Below are 18,619 nucleotides of genomic sequence, written 5' to 3' on the forward strand. Positions count from 1 at the left end.
CTGTGGAGTCCTGTGCTTTGCTAAGCGGTGAGCCCTGGAACAGGAGTTGAGAACATTTTTTAAAGGTCCCTGCGCTCGCCAACAGGAGGAAATAGAGGCTCAGGAGTGAAACACCGAGAGAAATGGATCTGGCGCCTCCTAACACAGCTGGCAAACAGGCGGAGGGTAAGCCTTTATTGGCCATTTATAAGAGAAAAGTCTGCGGAAAGATGCAAGGCTCTCTGGGGTGTGGGACAGGGAACTCGGGGTCCCCTTGATTAATCCTATAAGGCTTCTCTGCGGAGATATGGGCACCCTCTGTACATCTATGGAGTGTCATTAGACCTGCGTATGCTTCCCTGTCCACAGACCTGGTTGGCTGTGACCACCCCCAAAGCTGAAATCCTAAATGAACAGTCAGGTCAACTTTGGTTATGAGAAAAGCTGGCCCTAAACAGTCCTCCAGGCCGTGTAGGCCTGATCTTGGGGGTAAATATAACAATTAGATGACACGGGGCTGGAAAATAAGGCGCTTCATAGATGCTTATAGTACAAATACTTCCCATTCTGTCAGCATGATATCTTTTCTGCCACCAACCTTGGGTGATTGCTAGGGCAGGTCATTTTGCAGAAAGGGAAACTGAAGCTAAGGGAAGTTATGATTCTGGAGATTGCTCTGCCCTCCTGTCATCCCCACGTCAACACAGCCATCAGACAGACTGTGGAGAGGAAGTGGCTTCCCTCCTCAGAGACTGGATGTGCACCATCGGCTCCTATTGGTCACCCGAAGAGACGGCTTCCCACTCACGCACCTTCAGGCTTCCTGCCCTGTCTTTCTGTATTCTCTCCCCGCCTCCGCCAAAGACTCCTTAGAGGTCGTTTTGATCCAAGTCCGCTAGCCGGCAAACATCAAAAACTTTGTTTCACTGTGGCTCAGTGGGAGAGAGAAGGGTTTTTTGCCTCTAGCAAGAACCAGGAACCGTTTTTATTTCCTCCTCTCTCGTTAGAACCCTTTAAGGCAAATAGTCTTGTTATTCTGAAGTGCGGCAGCAATCATCACAACAATTCCTCATTTTGCAAAGGAGGAAGCTTCTACTCAGAAAGGCAAGGCCACTGACCCAAGATCACACAGCTTGTAAGCGGGGTTGCTGGGGCTCAAAGGGGGGCCTCGCACATCACGTGCTTTTTACGGCTCCCACATCATGAAACAAACATGTTCAAAGGAAGGTACATGGACTGGAGGGGTCATGGGGAAAAAAAAGGAAAATTGACATAGAAGGCTTGATCTTAATTCTTCTTTCCTCCTAAAGACCTCTCCTCCCCATGTGGCCACATGGGTGTCCCCAAAAAGTGGTATCAGGAAAAGATCCGATGACAAGGCACCTTAGGGTGAAAACAGTTAAGTCCATCTATCACCCCGAGGAGCAGTTCCTGGCTTGTCAGAGTGGGAACAGGTAGAGTAGTTACCTAATTTAATCCCCTCCCTTTACAAACCCCGAGGAAACTGAAGACCAGAGAGAAGAATGGGCAGGCCGGGGGTTTGTTCCCCTCGGACCCCCCCAGAAAGCCTACCCTGCAGCCTGGTCCTAAGTGGTCACTCAATAAATGTTGAGCCCTTGATGGATAACCTTCCGCAGCGATATTTGCATTTTCCCTTTATCAGTAATTGGCAGATGAAAGGCTTTGTCCTACTGTTGAAAGAATTCCAGGCATTTGCTCAAAGTGGGGGAGGTGGCAATTTTGGGCCAAAGGGGGAAGGGCCGAGACCCTTGAGCTCCTGGTGTTGGCTAATTGTCCCAGAGGAGTGGGCAGTAGGTGAGAGAAAGAAGATTAAGGTAATTCTCCAAGAGAAGTACTTTTTCTTGCAGAAAGGAGAGGTGGGAGGAAGAAAAGGCCAGCTATATTTAAAACATCATCATAATGATTTCCTGGACCCTCCTGCTCCTTCTTACAGGAGCCCAGTCAGATTCTGGGTTGGCCCCATTCATTCATTTCTTCATTCATCAAAGGTTGATGGAGCAGTTCTGTGCTTTAAGACTGGGGGGATAGAAGAACCAGCTCCGATTAGTTAGTTAGGAAGGGGTGATACTGGATGGGACCCTCAGAATTCAGGATTTTCAAACTGCTAGAAATTGAAGCTGTTATCATACTTACATGTAATTACAATCGCTCCTGATCTTGGAGAGCTTACTCTGTCTTTGAGCAAAGCCACTCGCCTTTGCTCTCTCTCTCTGAATCCTCATCAAAGTTTTGTGAAGGAGGGTCTGTAGTGCCCCCCTTTTATAGCTGAGGCTCAAAGAGAGTTCAGGCTACTTGCCCACATTTTACAGCTGGGAAATAGCAGACAGAACTTGAACCCCAAGCTTGTAGGAATCCAGAGCCCATAGGCTTTTTACCACTCTGCCTCTCTGCAGGGCTGTGGATGGAAATGTTTTTTGTCTGTGATAACACAGGAGCCTCTAGCCACATGTGGCTATTGAACCCCGTGTTAAATTTTATTTCATTGTAATTAAGTTTAAATAGTTATATGTAACTATGTCTACCTTATTGGACAGTGCAGATTTCGAGTGTTTTCCAGAATTTGGCACAACTCCCTTACCAGGCTAAGGCACGGTCTGATTTGGCACTGGGTCCCCCATCAACCTTCGGCAAATATTTGTGGAATGAATGAAGAAAATGGAGTATTGTGATGATGAGTTGGGGGGAGGGGCCCAGGGTATCTACAAAGGTTGCCTAGAAGGGGCCATCTGGTACAGTGTGAATGTTTGCGGTGTTAGCCCTTAAACCTCTCACTCTGAGTGCCTGCCAAGAGCATGGCACGGTAGGCACCAGGGGATGACAGTTACATACAAGACTGTGCCACCTGCCTGGATCTGACAAACTTCTCAAGGACAGGTAAGGGGTGATGGGGCGGGAAGCCTTAGAATGGGATAACCACTTCCTGATATATTTCCTACTGATTAGACTCAAACGCAAAGATGCAAGCCATTGTAGCCCTGTTCAAAACAGAAAAGGATTGAAAACAACCTAAAAGTTGGGGAACGGATTAAATAATTCCTGGGCCATTTGTATGCCCGAAGAAATGTTATTAAATCATTAAAATGAATAATGTCGCTCTGTATATACTGATAGGGAAGGAATGGTCTCATAGCCTTATAACAAAACAAGGTGCAGAATACTAATACTTAATTGTGCTTACCACTTCCGTTAAGCAAGGGGATATAGCTATATCTACATATATTCTATATGCACAGAATTTTCTTTGGAAAGAAATAGGAAAACACACACACACACATATAGTTGGTTGGAGTGTCATCCCATACAACAAAAGGTGGCGGGTTCAATTCCCAGTCAAAGCACATACCCAGGTTTCGGTTGGATACTTGGTAGGGACGCGTGCAGGAGTCAGCTATTCAACATTTCTCTTCCTCTCCTCCCTCTCCCTCTCTATAATAAATTTTAAAAAATTTTAAATGTGGATCCCTAACTAGTTTGGCTCAATGGATAGAGTGTCAGCCACCGAGCTGAAGGGTCCCAGGTTCAATTCCGGTCAAAGGTACATGCCTGCGTTGCGGGCTTGATCCGCAGTGGGGGACGTGCAGGAGTCAGCCAATAAATGATCCTTTCTCATTATTAAAAAAAAAAAAAAAAAAAAAAAAGGGAAAAATAAAAGGGAAGAAAACTTGTTTGGTATAGAATGAAATTTTTACCACATGCATGCATTAGTGTTTCCTGATTTTGAACCTTACAGACTTATTTAATTTTATATGCTGTAGTACCTTTTGAATTTTGTTCTATGTAAATATATTGCCTATTCAAAAAGGAATTACATTTTAGTCACCTTTTTGATGCTCTAGGGTTCAAAATCAGGCAAATTTAAACCAAATAAATATCGCTTAGCTATATATAGGTAAGTGGTAAAGCATAAATAAATGCAAAGGAGTGATCAACAAAATGCAGGAAAAGACTGAACTCTAGGGATAATGTGAACAGCAAGAGGTACTAGTAATTTTCTCTTTCTGAATCTATATGGTGGTCACCCAAATATAATTCTTCCTCTCTCTAAAATCAATGAAAGCATATCCTTGGGTGAGGATTAAAAGAAAATCAGGATAATGTGTATGTTATGATCCCATTTATATTAAAACAAACTGCATATAGATGATGAATAAACACACACGAAAAACATAGAGAGGAAATTCTTGAAGGGGTTATATAGACTATACTTAAATATGATTTGAATTTGTAATTATCACTGTGTCCTTAGAAATTTATCCCATACTAAAAACATAAAGGGAGAGAAAATAAATACCACAAAAATTATAGCAAGGACTAGTGTATCTAGTGCCAGACTTTGCCAAAACTTAGAGTTTTGCCATATTTTTTATTACTCTTGCAATTAAAAAATATTTGGGGGAAGAACATACCACACTATTTCCATTAAAATGTTTGGAATTCCCAGAGACCTTTTCTGGTTTTTCATTCTTCAGTACCTTGTAGATTGAAGTCTCAGGGTAGGAAAGATCAGAATTACATAGAGCTGTGGTCATTGGAGAAGACAAGTTGATGTCTAGAGTTCTGCATTTTTCTAATCTCTCTTCCTGTGTGAGCTTTGGAAGGACAGTTGGAAATAACAGGTGAGTTTATTAAAGGGTTAATGCCAGGAAGCTAGTCATAAAAGTTCAAAGATACTTTCAAAACTTGCATCTTTGGATTGATGGACAAGCATGCTACCCAATGGAAATCAAAATCCAGGAATTACTTCATCGTGCTAAGTGGTCATTGGCTGCCAATCCCCAAGGGCCGGACAGCAGGGCTGGCAGTTAACCCTCTCGGGGACGGTCCTGCCCCCTTTACATTAATTTTTATTTGGAACGATGAAGTAGGGACAGAGGAAAAGCCTAGAAAGGTCCCAGACCTTCAGAATCTCACCCCAAAAGGCCGAGTTTCACCCTGCAAAGGGACACCTGGGGACAAATTTCCGGGAGAAAAGTTTTGAACTTTTAAAACGAGGAATCAGCGAACCTGGCTTAGTAAGAGGAAAGGGGGAAAAGGGGGGCGGGGGTTTGATTCACTTTTTGTGCTGTCAGTAGAGAGTCCAGGGCTGGGGATGATTCCATTAATCTTGCAGAGCCATCAGTCACCGAGAGGATTGAATTGCATTTCCTGCCCAGAGATGCGGAGACGGATGACCTTTGCCGCAGCCCTCAGACCCCCGGTTCACAGCTGGAGAGAGGATGTGTCAGCATTCACTTTTGGGTCTCACCCTGCCCTTTGTTCAAAACTGGGACTCTTTGTGTGCAGGCTGCTGCGGGAGTTTTTGTAGTTGTTGGTGCTGGTTTTTTAATTTTTTTTACCCTCCCACGTGTTGCAACTTCTGAGAAACTTTCTATTTGGCAGAAGATAATATCTGGAGGTGCCCCAAAGAGGGAACTAGCAAAGACTCGGGGGGGATTTTAAGAGAGGCCCTTGGGCCTTTTGGCTTTCACGACTGCCTCTTCCTGGGCTCCCCGGATGCTGCAGAGCAGACCGAAAACTAATAACGCCTCGTGTTTACATGGCTCTATTACAAAAAAGCTTTCACATGCATTACCTCATGTAAGAGGAACTGCTAGGACAGAAGCATTTGCATAAAGCAACATTTAAACTGCCCAACGTCGCGAGCTGTGCGACCTTAGACCAGGCACCCAGGCTCAGCTGTGCCCTCTGTAAAATGGGAGTCACATATGAGGATTGTATGAGTCCGTGTTCTATAACGTGGTGGTCAGTAAACGATGGCTCTCCATTAAAATTAAGGCCGCCTCCTGGACTTCCTAACCCTAACCGGTTGTGGGTTGGGGAAATAGTTTTCCCCCACAGGGAGAAGGCTGAAAGGGTGGAATGGCCCTGCTTTTCTCCCCAACATCCTTCCTCTCCCCAGTCAGTCCGACCTTCCAGAGCTCCTTAAGCTCTTTGAAGTTGTTTTCTCGCCCCCAGGCTTTTGCATATGCTGATTCCTCCGCCCCGCGCGCTTTCTCCCGCCTGCCCTCCCCCTCTCCAGAACTCTTATCTTCCTACAATTAACTCAGCTGCCTTCTCTGTCCTGCCCCCTCATAATGCTTATCACGTCATCGCATTGCTGCCTTTGCTCTCACCAGACTGTGAGCTAGGGGAGGGCAGGGACACCCCCACCCCCGCTCCCGCACCCACCTGTCTCCTTCCCTTGATGCATCTTCTAACTTGCATGGTCTCAGCACCTACCCTAAAAGGATGTGTCTCATGGAAGTCCAGCATCCCTATGGTGCCTCCCCTAGTCCCCAAATTCCTCCTTTTCCCAGAAATCTGAGAATTAACCGTGCAGAGGTTTCTTCTTACCCAGCGAGCCACTCAGCTGCTGCTAATGGAGCCAGTGGCTTTTTATCCCACCCTGAAACAACAATAATTCGCCAATTATGTACCGAGTGCCTTCTAGATTCGTCCACAGAGCAGCGTTTATAGGAAACCCTCCTCTTGGCCCCTCGGCACCTATTCGCGGCAGAGGAGGAGGCCTCTGTCGCCCTGGTGAGGTGAGGATGTTTCGAAAAGAGCCGGAGGTTGGACTCTTATCCCCCAGTCCGAAGGGAGACATGTCTGACGTGGCCTTAGAAATTCAACAGCCAGCCAGTTTGCCCAGTTTACACAAGCACAAAAACCCCTTCTCATTTAGAATATTTCTCACAATTATAATACTCGTGCGTTAATAGTCTAATGTCTGTCTATTAAAAGGAAAAGTCTCTGCCTTGGTCGGGTAGCTCAGTAGGTTAGACTGGTCCTTGGACCACTGGTTGGCAACCGCTAGGTTAGAGTATCACCCGCTTACACCAAGGGTTTGCAGGTTCCATCCCCTTTCAGGGCACATAACAGGAATCAACCAGCGAATGTTTAAATAAATGGAGCAAATCTCTGTCTCAGATCAATCAATCAATCATTAGAAAAAAAAGGAAAAGTCCCTGAGAAGACTGACCTTGGTCTTGTCTACTGTCTATCCTCAGCCCCTAGGGCTGGGCTCATAAAACATACTCAACAAACATTTATTGAATGAATGAATTCCTCAAACTCCAAAATATGTCTATTTCCAGCTTGATCAGCTACACCTAAAAGTGCCCTTCTTTGAAGAACATGCAAATGTTCTAAGAGGTCCTCTTGAAGTGCCACAAGGCAGCCTGCCTGAGGGAGGTGGTGCTCTATCCGCTGTAGCTCCACAGCTCAGGCTCTCCTCCCCTGGTCCCAGGTGGCCTCCCGAGTTCATGTGATCTGCTGGGCAGAAACTGAGTCCTGGGGCCATGTGGGGCAAGGGATCAGCTGGCATCACCCCAGAGCCCCCTATCTGGGAGGTCCCCCAAGCAGCTGATGCAGCATGAGGAGAAGAGGAAGCAGCTATTTGCTTGTGCATGGGCTTCAGGGTGGGGCCAGAGCTTATCACTTGGTCCCTAGCCACTTTCTTCATGCTTGATGGCCTGGAGGGCTGGAGACCTAGGGTGCAAAGGGGAAGGGCGGTAGAGCTAGCTATGGGGACAGGGCAGGGACTGGTGGGCCTGTGAATCACCAACATCCAAAGGGCCTATGGGGCCTTAGTCTTCTGCTCCTGGTCTCTGCAATTGATTTGTCTACCTAAGCCTGGACTCCAGCCTCAGCATCTCCCATAGGCAATCACACCTAATGTCTGCCCTGGGCACAGCATGGACACTACATTCAGCTGTCTGAACCCTCCAGTCACCTGGGTCTACTTACCTGCCTGTCCGAGCTTAAACTCTTGGGAAACTGTTGGCATTCCTTTCATCTCCACCATGATACTAGGCACTCAGTAGGCACACAACAAAAAGTGATTGGCATGCCCAGCTGTCATGGCTCAGTGATTGAGCATCAACCTATGAACCAGGAAGTCACAGTTCAATTCCCGGTTAAGGCACATACCCCAGTTGCAGGGTCGATCCCTAGTGTGGGGTATGGAGGAGGCAGCCAATCAATGATTCATCATTGATGTTTCTATCTCTCTATCCCTCCTCCTTCCTGTAAAATGAGAGGAAGAGAGGGATAGAGAGTTAGAAACATCAATGAGAGAGAAACATCTACCAGCTGCCTCCTGCAGGGCCCCTACTGGGGATGGAGCCCAAAAGCAAGGTACATGCCCTTGACCAGAATCAAAACCAGGACCCTTTCTTTAGTCTGCGAGTTGACACTCTATCCACTAAGCCAAAATGGTTGGGGGGATATATTTATATATATTTTTTCTTTTTTTAAGTGATTGGCAGCGATGGGATTCGTGGTCCTTTCTGAGCCCTGACTTCTCAGCCTATGAGTTGTGTGCCTGTGAGGAGGCGTCTTCACCTCTGAATCTCATTATCGATGGGAAAAATAATAGCTTGTTGATCAAATGAAATGAGATCTCGGAAACCCCAGCCATCCTACTCCATAGTTCCTGTTTCTGTTTTCATTTTCTCTGTAGCACTGATCACTATCATATATACGGTTTTTTTCCCCTCCTCACACTAGGGTATCAACAACACAAAGCAGGTGTTTTATTCTGTTTTGTTCTCCACTATTTCCCCAGCCCCTCACACATAGCATGGCACATGGTAGGTTCCCAGTAAATATTTGTTGACTGGATGAATGGATGGAAGCAAAGTGATTCATATTCAGTAAGTGCCCCATCATGGTAGATATCACTAATTTTACCATTGTGATTAAGAACTCAGCCTCTGGAACCTGAAAGGAGTGTAACTGGGGTAGGAGAAAATCAGCACCATAACAGGGGGTTAGGAGCTCTGGCTGAGGAATGCTGCCTGCCCTATTTACTAGTTCCCTGATTTGGAACAAGTGACTTCATGTTCCTAATCTGTAAAATGGAGGTGATGACAGCATTTCCCTGGCAAGATGTGGGATAGGATAAGATGGCACATGAAAGGCACCCAGTAGAATGCCAGGCACATAGTAAGTGTTCAATACACAATAGCCATGGTTACACGTTAAGAGTAAGACTCAGCCTAGAGGTGACTTCTGAGTTAATGCCGCAGTTGCTAAGCACTGAAAACATGTCAGGCTCCAGCCAGCTCAGTAATGTTTACTGACCTTTATCTGTGAGTTCTTCAAGGAAAGACACTGTGTTTCTTTTCACTGTCATGATCTTAGCTCCCAGTAGATGCTAATTCATGTTTAACATGCTGGAAAAAATGGCACGCTGAACTCGATTATGAGTAAGAACATAACATACTAGTAACATAGCGATTAGAATAATATCAACTGCCTACTGGGTGCCAGGCACGGTGTTCGGTGCTGGAGATGTGGCAGTAAACTTAGTGAACTTAAACATGGAGGTGACTACTTTTAGGTTAGTGCACTTAAGGGGGACTAGACCTTGTTCCAGTAGTTGCACAGATAGGCGACACATTGCAACTGCTAAGTGTATCCCAGCAGAGAGGTGTATGAGACTAGGAGATCTATAAAACGGGCAGGGGGGGGAGGGGGGTGTCCTGGTCTGGGGCTGAGGAGGAAGCTGGGGGAGCTGTTCCAGAGAAGGGAGGCACTGAGCTGGCTGATCTCTATGGAAAGAGGAGGTCTCAGCCAGGCCACGTGGGGAAAGTGTTCTCAGCAGAAAAAAGAACAGATGCAGACGCCTCATGAAGGGGAGTTGTGAGGAGGGGGGAGGAAAGGGACGACATGTGCTACAGGAACTGAAAGAAGACCCAGATGACCCAAACCAATCCAGTGAGTTGAAGGCAGGGGTTAAGGTGAAATAAACTGGAAAAATATAAGTGGTCACTTTGGGAATCAATCGGGTAATATCTGGTGAAGCTAAAGGCGTCTGCAACCTATTACCCAGCAGTTCCATAGCTAGGAACATTCTACAAAAACACAAGTACGCCAGGAAGCACGAACAAGGATGTTGTCCTAGTTGCACCGTGTGCAATCTCAAAAAATGTGAAACCACCTCAATGTCCATCAACAGGAGAGTGGAGAGACAGCAGCAGAGGTCTTTCTTGGGTTCCTCAGGAAGCAGAGAGCGAATCAGAAGTTTGTGCGGTGTAGCTACACTGGGGAAGCAAGAGTGAGGAACGGGGGGACTGAGGCAGGGAAAGAAGGTGAGTCAATACGAGGGTACTTGGTGGGGGGAGGGGGGGGGACAGAAACATATGCTATGCTTTCAACAATAAGGATTTAATTCTTAAAAGTAAAATAAAGTGGCCCTAGCCGGTTTGGCTCGGTGGATAGAGCGTAGGCCTTCAGACCAAAGGGTCCCGGGTTCAATTCCTGTCAAGGGCACATACCTGGCTTGGAGTCTCCTCTCCCCCCTGGGCCCTGGCCAGGGCTCGTGCAGGAGGCCACCAATCACTGTGTTTCGCTCACATTGATATTTTTGTCTTTCCCTCTCTCTCCCACTCTCTCTGAAAATAAGTGGAAAAATATTCTCGGGTGAGGATTTTTAAAAACACATATTAAAACAAAACAAACAAACCAAAAAACCTGAGGATAATAGTGACTTTGGGGAAGAAAAGGATTTTTGTTGTTGCTGTTGTTCTTTTTTATGAAATGCTTCACAAACTTACACATTGTCCTTGTGTAGGGGCCATGCTAATATTCTATGTATTGTTCCAATTTTAGTAAATGTACTGTTGAATTGAGCACTGTTTTAAATTGTGGCTATATATATATGTATACATATACATAATAGGATTTACCATTTTAAGCATTCAGGTCTACAGTTCAGTGGCATTAAGTACATTCAAATTGTTGTGCAACTATCAGCACCACCCAACTCTGTAACTTTAAAAAAATATTTTTATTGATTTCAGAGAGGAAGGTAGAGGAAAAGATAGAAACACCAATGATGAGAGAGAATCATTGATCTGCTGCCTCCTGCACACCCCACATTGGGGATTGAGCCTGCAACCTGGGCATGTAACCTGACAGGGAATTGAACTGTGACTTCCTGGTTCAGTGTTTCCCAAAGTGTGGTACGTGTACCCCCAGGGATACGGGAAGAGTTTGGTGGGGGTATGCACTGCACCGTGCTTAGCTGCGCCTAATTCTACATTCTCATGAGTACAAGGAGTACTCAGGGTTACGAAAATTATAGAAGGGGTACACATATGTTTGGGAAACACTGTCTAGTTCATAGGTTGACGCTCAACCACTGGGCCATACCTGCTGGGCTCATTTACATGTTTATTTCTTATTTTTAAAGCTTACAACTGCATAATATTCTTTATGTTTTACACGTGCTCACAGTATAAGCCATTTATTACCAAAATAATCTGTATATTTTCAAAGTTATCTCTGTAAATGTTCTAAACAAACTGATTATTAAATATTAGATCTCAATATAAGCTAATGAATAAATGAGTAAATTATATTAAGAAAGATGGTGGTGATGGTTACACCACAAGGTGATTGTAATTAATGCCACTGAACTGTACACTTTAAAAAGGTTAAAATGGTAAACTGTTATGTATATTTTACCACAATTTAAAATAGAAGCAGGAGGAGGAAGGAGGAGGAAGGAAGGAGGAAAGGAAGTGTCAGATCAGGCAAAGCCTTGTGACTATGGTAAGGATTTTAGGCTTTAACAATTTCTATGCATTGTCTGAATTTTTATAAGAGGTCGTACCAAAGAGGAAGAATCAAATCCTTTTCAGCTGGAAAAGTCAGGCCAAATGGGAGGGTGGGCAGCCTGCCGGAGGTGCCCAGCTCCCTGGCAGCCTCAGGATTAGGACCAGCCTGTTGCCCTCCTGTCTGGGGATTGAGCCTACAATCCAGACATGTGCCCTTGGCAGGAACTGAACCTGGGACCCTTCAGTCCGCAAGCTGACGCTCTATCCACTGAGCCAAACCAGCTAGGGCAGAGGGGAGGGCTTTTAAACAGTGGGAACAACGTGTGCAGAGGCCTTGAGGATTTGGCCTGTTCTTTCCACTCATTGGAAAGAACAATGAAAAGCAAGTAGCTCCTATGCTATTTGCAGTGGGGGGTGTAATGCTGTTAGAGAGATAGAAAGGGGCTAGATCAGATAAGGCTTTCCCATCATAGGTAAGGAGCTTAGTTTTTTAAAATACATATTTTTTTATTTCAGAGAAGAAAGGAGGGGAGGGGAATAGAAATATCAATGATGAGAATCATGGATCAGCTGCCTCAGACATGCCCCACACTAGGAATCGAGCCCACAACTCAGGCACGTGTCCTGACCAGAAATCTAACCGTGGCCTCCTGGTTCATAGATCGAAGATCAACCACTGAGCCACACTGGCCAGGCAGGAGCTTGGATTTTATTCTAACTCAGACGCAAAGCCTTTGGAAGCAGAGACACCAGGGAGCAGGTTTTTCTGGGCCTGGAGAAGATGGAAGAGGATGCTGGGAAGAAGGTACAGATTTTAAGCAAATGTTAAGGGCTACATTCAACTGTTTGTTTGTGGTTTTTTTTTTGTTTTTTTTTTAATGGATTAGATGTGGTGGGGGAAGGGCAGGGGGAAGGAAAGTAAGGATTCAGGGTGGCTCCTAGGGTGGTCAGCACCCCAATCTCCCCGCCTCCCCAGGGGCCTCATAGAACCGCATTGCACTTGACAGGCGATTCCTGGGAGGCTGGGCATTTTTGTGCGATTAGTTCTCTGGGAAATAAATGCCTGGAGTTAAAAGGCTTTTACAAACCAGGCCAAGGGATTAAAGGAGGCCCAGGGTCAGGAGACAGCTGAGCACAGAGCCTTTTAATCTAAACCTTAAACGTTTTTATTTTTCACTTCCTGGACTCCGGGTGTCACTTTAAATACATGTTTGGCAACATCGGCTGTTCTATTTTTCTTTTTAATTATACAAAGAGAGAGTCTGGAGACGACTCGGCCCCGGGACGGAGGAGGCGAGGGAAATTTGGCAGCCGTGGGAAGGCAGAGGCGCTAAATAAAAATCCGGTGGATTTGAAACCTGTTTGGAAGGAGCGTGGAGACCAAACTCCCAACGGCCCCCAACTCGGTGTGGTCAGCCCTGACTCAGGGTTTCTAAAAGGAGACTGACAGAATCACCAGCTCAGAACAGAGAGAGGACAGATGGGCAGGTCTCCGAGATAAAAATACCACCAGCAGCACCGCCTTTGCACCTTGAGTTTATTCCCGGGCCTCTGTCCTCTTCCCTCCCCTCATCCTTCATTCACATTTACAAGGAGCTCTCTCCTACGTGCCAGGCACTGGGTTGAACTGTTCTATGGAACTGGATCTACTGTTCCATGAGTAGTATATACTCATACACCATGAGCCCCTTTTTCTAGATGGGGTGTCTGTGGCTTGGAGAGATTAAACGTAACCCCAGCTCGCCAGGTTTGGGCCTGGGCTTCTTTGTCCTCAAAACCATTCCTTGCCCTCCCTCTGCTTTGTATCACAGGGAGCCCAATCCCTACAGGCTGTCAATCAACTAGCTTCCTGCAGAGATCCACTAATGGGAGGCCGTGGAAGGAGCTTGGTGGGCGGGAGGAAGGGAGAAGCCAGGATATTTCTCCCTCTCTCTGTCTTGGGTAGTATTTCCAACAGCAGCCATATTTACTGAGTCTCCATCTCTCACCAACAGGCCCACTGTGGGTCCAGCTTCTATCTGGTGACGCCAGTCCTTCCTAGGTGCCAGAAACACCTCCTCCTTCTGTCCCTCCAACCCAGGAGTGGTGCTCACCCTCTTGTTATTGCGAACCTGCAGGTGAGTCACCCTCCAACTTGCCTTCTTCCGTAGTTCTTCCCTTACCTCTGAAGCAAGTCTCTGCAAATTCCTCTATTCTGGTATGTTTTCCCTAGTTGGATTCTCACTGATATTCTGCCTTTTGTAAATAGCCTATTCATTGGATTTAGAATTAGCTAATTCCTTAGGTTTGGAATGAGATACACTCCTTTCACTGAGCACAGAACATCTCACAGAGGGAAAATACTACCCGCCATTTACTGAGCACTGTGCCAATTGCCAGACAAATGTGCTCTCACGGGACACTCATAGTAACCCTTTCTGCCAAGTCCCACTACCGTTCCCATTTGACAGATGGGGCTCAGAGAGGCTGGGTTGCTAGCCCAGAGTGACACAGTTCTAAATGAACAAAGCTGGGATTCTAACTCAGGTAGGCCGAGTTCCAAAGTCTGTGCACCTTTTATATATATATATATATATATATATATATATATATATAGTTTATTTTTTTACACAGAGGAAGGGAGAGGGATAGAGAGAAACATTGATCAGTTGCCTCCTGCACACCTCCTACTGGGGATGTGCCCACAACCAAGGTACATGCCATTGACCAGAATCAAACCTGGGACCTTTCAGTCCTCAGGTCATCACTCTATCCACTGAGCCAAACCAGCTCCCCGTGTCTCTTCACACTCTCTTCTCTCTGGACAGGTCTGTGTCCAAATTTCCCTTTTTTATAAGCACTTGGTTATACTGGATTAGGGCACACATGACCTTAATTTCAACTTTGTTATCTCTATAAAAACCCTGTCTACAAATAAGATCACATTCTGAAGTGCTGGGAGTTAGGATTTGAACGTGTCTTTTGGGGGACACCATTCAACCCCCAACTGTCCTCCCTGACCTCAGGTGCTCAGTCTCTACAGTATGACCCAGTGGTCCTGTTTTGCTAAGGGAAGATGTTTAATTCTACTGACACCCCACCCCTTTAAGAGATGCAATGATTTCATCTACTTGACTTCAAGAGTTATTTTAAAGCTAGAGTAATCAAGATAATGGATTTGGCAGGGGGAAAAAAAGACATGTAGAGCAATGGATTATAATAGAGTCCAGAAAATTACTTTTTTTTTTTTTTTTGAGAAAATTTACATTCTTTTTTATTGGTACAAAGTTTTCCAAATCCATTATTGAGACATTTCAATTTTTTCAAAAATGTACAAGCACTTCAATGGAGAAACCTACTTCACTCAAAAATCAGTGGATGGGATCATATACCTGAACATACAAGCACAGTTCTCTCTGTAAATCCATGTTTTAAAACATAGGTGAAGACCTTCATGACCTTGAGGTTGGCAAAGACTTCTCACCAGGACACAAAAAACACTAACCATAAAAGGCACGGGCACGAAGCCACAGACCCAGCAAAGGCTTCTGACCCGGGGGAAGCATGCGACTGAGGAGCCCAGGAATGGGGAGGTCTGTTCTATAAAGACAAGAGCTCAAGAAATGGCGGCTCTTTTTATTATTATTAACTTAGGGATTTCGAGTCTCAGAGCAGTCAGAGGGGAGGCATGGGTGGGGAAGGGAGTAAACAGAGGCAAGCCACAGGACAATGTCGGGCGCTGGCAAAATGCTCTCTTTTTGAATTGAAGTGCAAGTGATGACTTCTTTGAGGTCTTACTTGGGCAGGAAGTGGGGGAGGGTTCCTCTTCACTTGGGCACCAGGTTTGCCTCTCCTAAAAATCTGCCTGAGGTGGGTGACTGGGTGTCCAAATTCAGGGTCCAGAAATAGGTATTTGTAAGGTCTCCATTTTTGCTCAAAGGATTGGGAGCTCAGAGAAGTTAAAGTCACACTACAGCTGAGTGGCCATGGGAACAACGAACCTGAATCACTGTAAAATACTAAAAAGGGTTAAAAATGCAAGCTCCTCTGGTTCAGTTTCAAACTTTACTAGAAGACCTTGCTAAAAATAAATTGCTTGGGTGGGTTTTAGTGACTTGCATTTTAACAAAAACCTCTGTGGAGATTCTGATGCAGAGGAGGTGGTGACTCTGGTGGTGGTTAATGTTTTAATGTCCTGTACTACTACTTACTGGCTCTGTCCAGTTTTCTCATCTCTATTATAGTAACAGTAACACCATGGGTGGTTGTAAGAAATTTCTGGCTGTTATGTAATATACTCAATACAATGAAATAATAATAAGTAAGATAATTTAATATATAATATGAATATATAATATATACAGTACTTCTATTTAGCCCTGGCTGAGTAAGTAGCTCAGTTGGTTAGTGTGTCATCCCGATACACCAAGGTTTCTCGGGTTTGAACCCCGGTCAGGGCATATACAAGAATCAACCAATGGCACTAGCCAGTTTGGCTCAGTGGATAGAGCATCGGCCTGCGGGCTGAGGGTTCCAGTTTGATTCTGGCCGAGGGCACATGCCTGGGTTGCAGACTCCCAGTGCGGGGGCGAGCCAGAGGCAGCTGATCAATGATTCTCATCATTGATGTTTCTATCTGTCTATCCCTCTCCCTTTCTCTCTAAATCAATAAAAAATTTTAAAAAATCAGCCAATGTATTCATGAATAAGTGGAACAACAAAGAGATGTTTCTTCTCCCAAAATAAAAATAAAATAGAATGGAAGGTGGGCATCTTATAAAAAATATATACTTCTATTTAAATATATTTTGTTATATATTTATATAAATTATCTAATAATAAAGGGCTTAAAATAGTGCCTGTCATTGGTAGGTACTACTTAAGTAAATGCTAATTATTTTTCCCCCTATATGATGGTCTGACCAGCCCTGGGCTGTGTCCATTGGGCAAAGTGGTGTAGCTGGTTGTAACAGCCCTTTCAGTTGGATCTTTACTATACCCTCATGTACAGTTGATTGAAAAATTCAATTTGGTTTCGGGATATAAACCCCAAAAGGCTGAGAGTACACCTCCTGGCCACTAGGGAGAGACACACAGGATACTTGGAGGCACTTCAGGGATAGGCACCCTGGGTTCCAAATATGATTCTTCGCTGGCTACTCTGGTGTCCTCTCACAAGGTGCTTTCTCTCCGGAGCCTCAGTTTCTCCATCTGCTAAATAGGTGTTCGGAATGGGTTGCCCATCTCCTGGTCACACCTGGCTCTAATATGGTGGGGGAAAGCTACTAACCCCATGGGCCTTTCTGGATTTTAGGACCCTAGGTCGAGAGACAGGTTCCCCTCACATCTGGATGGCACTTTTATTATTACTTATTTTTGCTCTGTGCAGAAACCCCGGAAAATTCAAAGGAGGGGGGATGGGCATGATAGAGGAGCAGGAGAAAGGAAACCTGGTCCCACCCCCACCCCCAAACTCCTTACTGAGTTCCCTCACCCCAACCCCCACCCCCCAAAACCCTACTGAGCTCCCATCCTTCTGTTCTCCTTAATCAGCAAATCTCTCCTCCCAGCTTCCAGCTCTTCCCCTTTTAGACCAACTGGCCCCCCTCAGGCCCCATCAGACTCCAAATGCTGCGTGTACCAACTCTGAGCTGGGGTTTCTTCCAACCAAGACCATTTCATGATTTCATTCATTACACATTTTCTATGGGGGGGTCTGTGGTGTGCCAGACCCTGTGAGGGGCCCTTGGGTGGTAGCAAAATTTAAACACACGTGAACTCTGAAGTCAGAACACTCATCTGCAGGGCAGTGGACGGCACGGACAAACTGGTCAGTACATAATCGAGGTGATTCCAGATACTGTAGTGACCAGAGCTCTAAAGGGAATAACACACCAGGGGAGGGGCTCTCTCTGGAGGTGATACTGGAGCTGAGACACAGGTGGTGAGTGGAGGGAGGAACAAGTACAACGGCCGCCAAAGAAACAAGTCCAGAGGGATGAGATTTCAAGTTTCAAGTTCTCTATCCTAGAGTTCCTAAAAACTGAAAGGTCTCTGGGGGAATCTCCTAAGACTTTTCTTTTTTTGGGAAGGGGTGCTTCCGTTTTATCCCTAGGTGAGTGGAGGGGCGCTCTCTAGTGGTGACAACAGTTACATTTCACTCGGCTGACCTGGAAGGCCACTCATTCCCATCTCTCCTACACTTGCAAGAAATATTTACTGAGCGCCATGTGTACCGAGTGATATTCCAGATGCTGGGGGTAAGAATTCGACAAATAAGGATCCTGCCTTCCTGGAGCTGACATCCTAGGGGACAGCTCTCAGCCCAGTATTTTACTCCCACCTCACCTCTGTCCCCCACTATCCTGCAGCTAAATTGGCCTCCTCATGGCTCCGGCTGATGCGGGGTCTTTGCACTTGCTGTTCCTTTCCCTCTGGAATACAGGTCCCTGGTTCTTCACATTGCTGGTTCAGATCTCAGCTCAACTATGACCAAGCAAGAAAAGTGTGAACCTGCTGAAACCGGTTTGGCTCAATGGATAGAGCGTCGGTCTGAGGACTGAAAAGTCCCAGGTTCGATTCCGGTCAAGGGCATGTACCTTGGTTGCGGGCACATCCCCAGAAGGGGGTGTGCAGGAGGCAGCTGGTCGATGTTTCTCTCTCATTGACGTTTCTAGCTCTCTATCCCTCTCCCTTTCTCTCTGTAGAAAATCAATATAATAGATATTTTTAAAAAGTGTGAACCTATTTTGTGTGTTTACTGCCTTGTTCTCCCCACTAAAATATAAAATTCCATGCAAGTGATCGTTTTCCTGGAATCTTCAGCCTCGCACTTAATGAACATCTGTTGAACTGGATGTGTTACAGGGTGCCGGCGCGGCCTACTTTGTGTCTTGTGTCAGACGCTGGTGAACTGTAAGTGAACGAACTGGACAAAAAAAGACTTTAAAAAAAAAAAATCTCTACCCAGAGCATTCTAAATTTAAAATTGCAGCCCCGTCCACCCCCTTTACTCTGCTTTATTTTTTTCTATACATGTATTACCTTCTAAACTATTATCATTTACTTCTTGGCATGTCTCCGCAACTCGAATT

The 18,619-nt window shown here is 45.5% G+C and overlaps 1 long non-coding RNA gene across 1 annotated transcript; it reads left to right on the forward strand.

Moving 5' to 3' along the window:
- Nucleotides 1–9,954: 9,954 nt before the first annotated feature.
- Nucleotides 9,955–18,197, forward strand: LOC311613770. The gene is made up of 4 exons (XR_014793513.1): nucleotides 9,955–10,076; nucleotides 12,208–12,351; nucleotides 13,541–13,663; nucleotides 17,971–18,197. It is a non-coding gene; the product is annotated as an uncharacterized lncRNA (long non-coding RNA).
- Nucleotides 18,198–18,619: the final 422 nt, after the last annotated feature.

Source organism: Pipistrellus hanaki, assembly GCF_964339955.1.
Source record: "Pipistrellus hanaki genome assembly, chromosome: 19".
Taxonomy (NCBI): domain Eukaryota; kingdom Metazoa; phylum Chordata; class Mammalia; order Chiroptera; family Vespertilionidae; genus Pipistrellus; species Pipistrellus hanaki.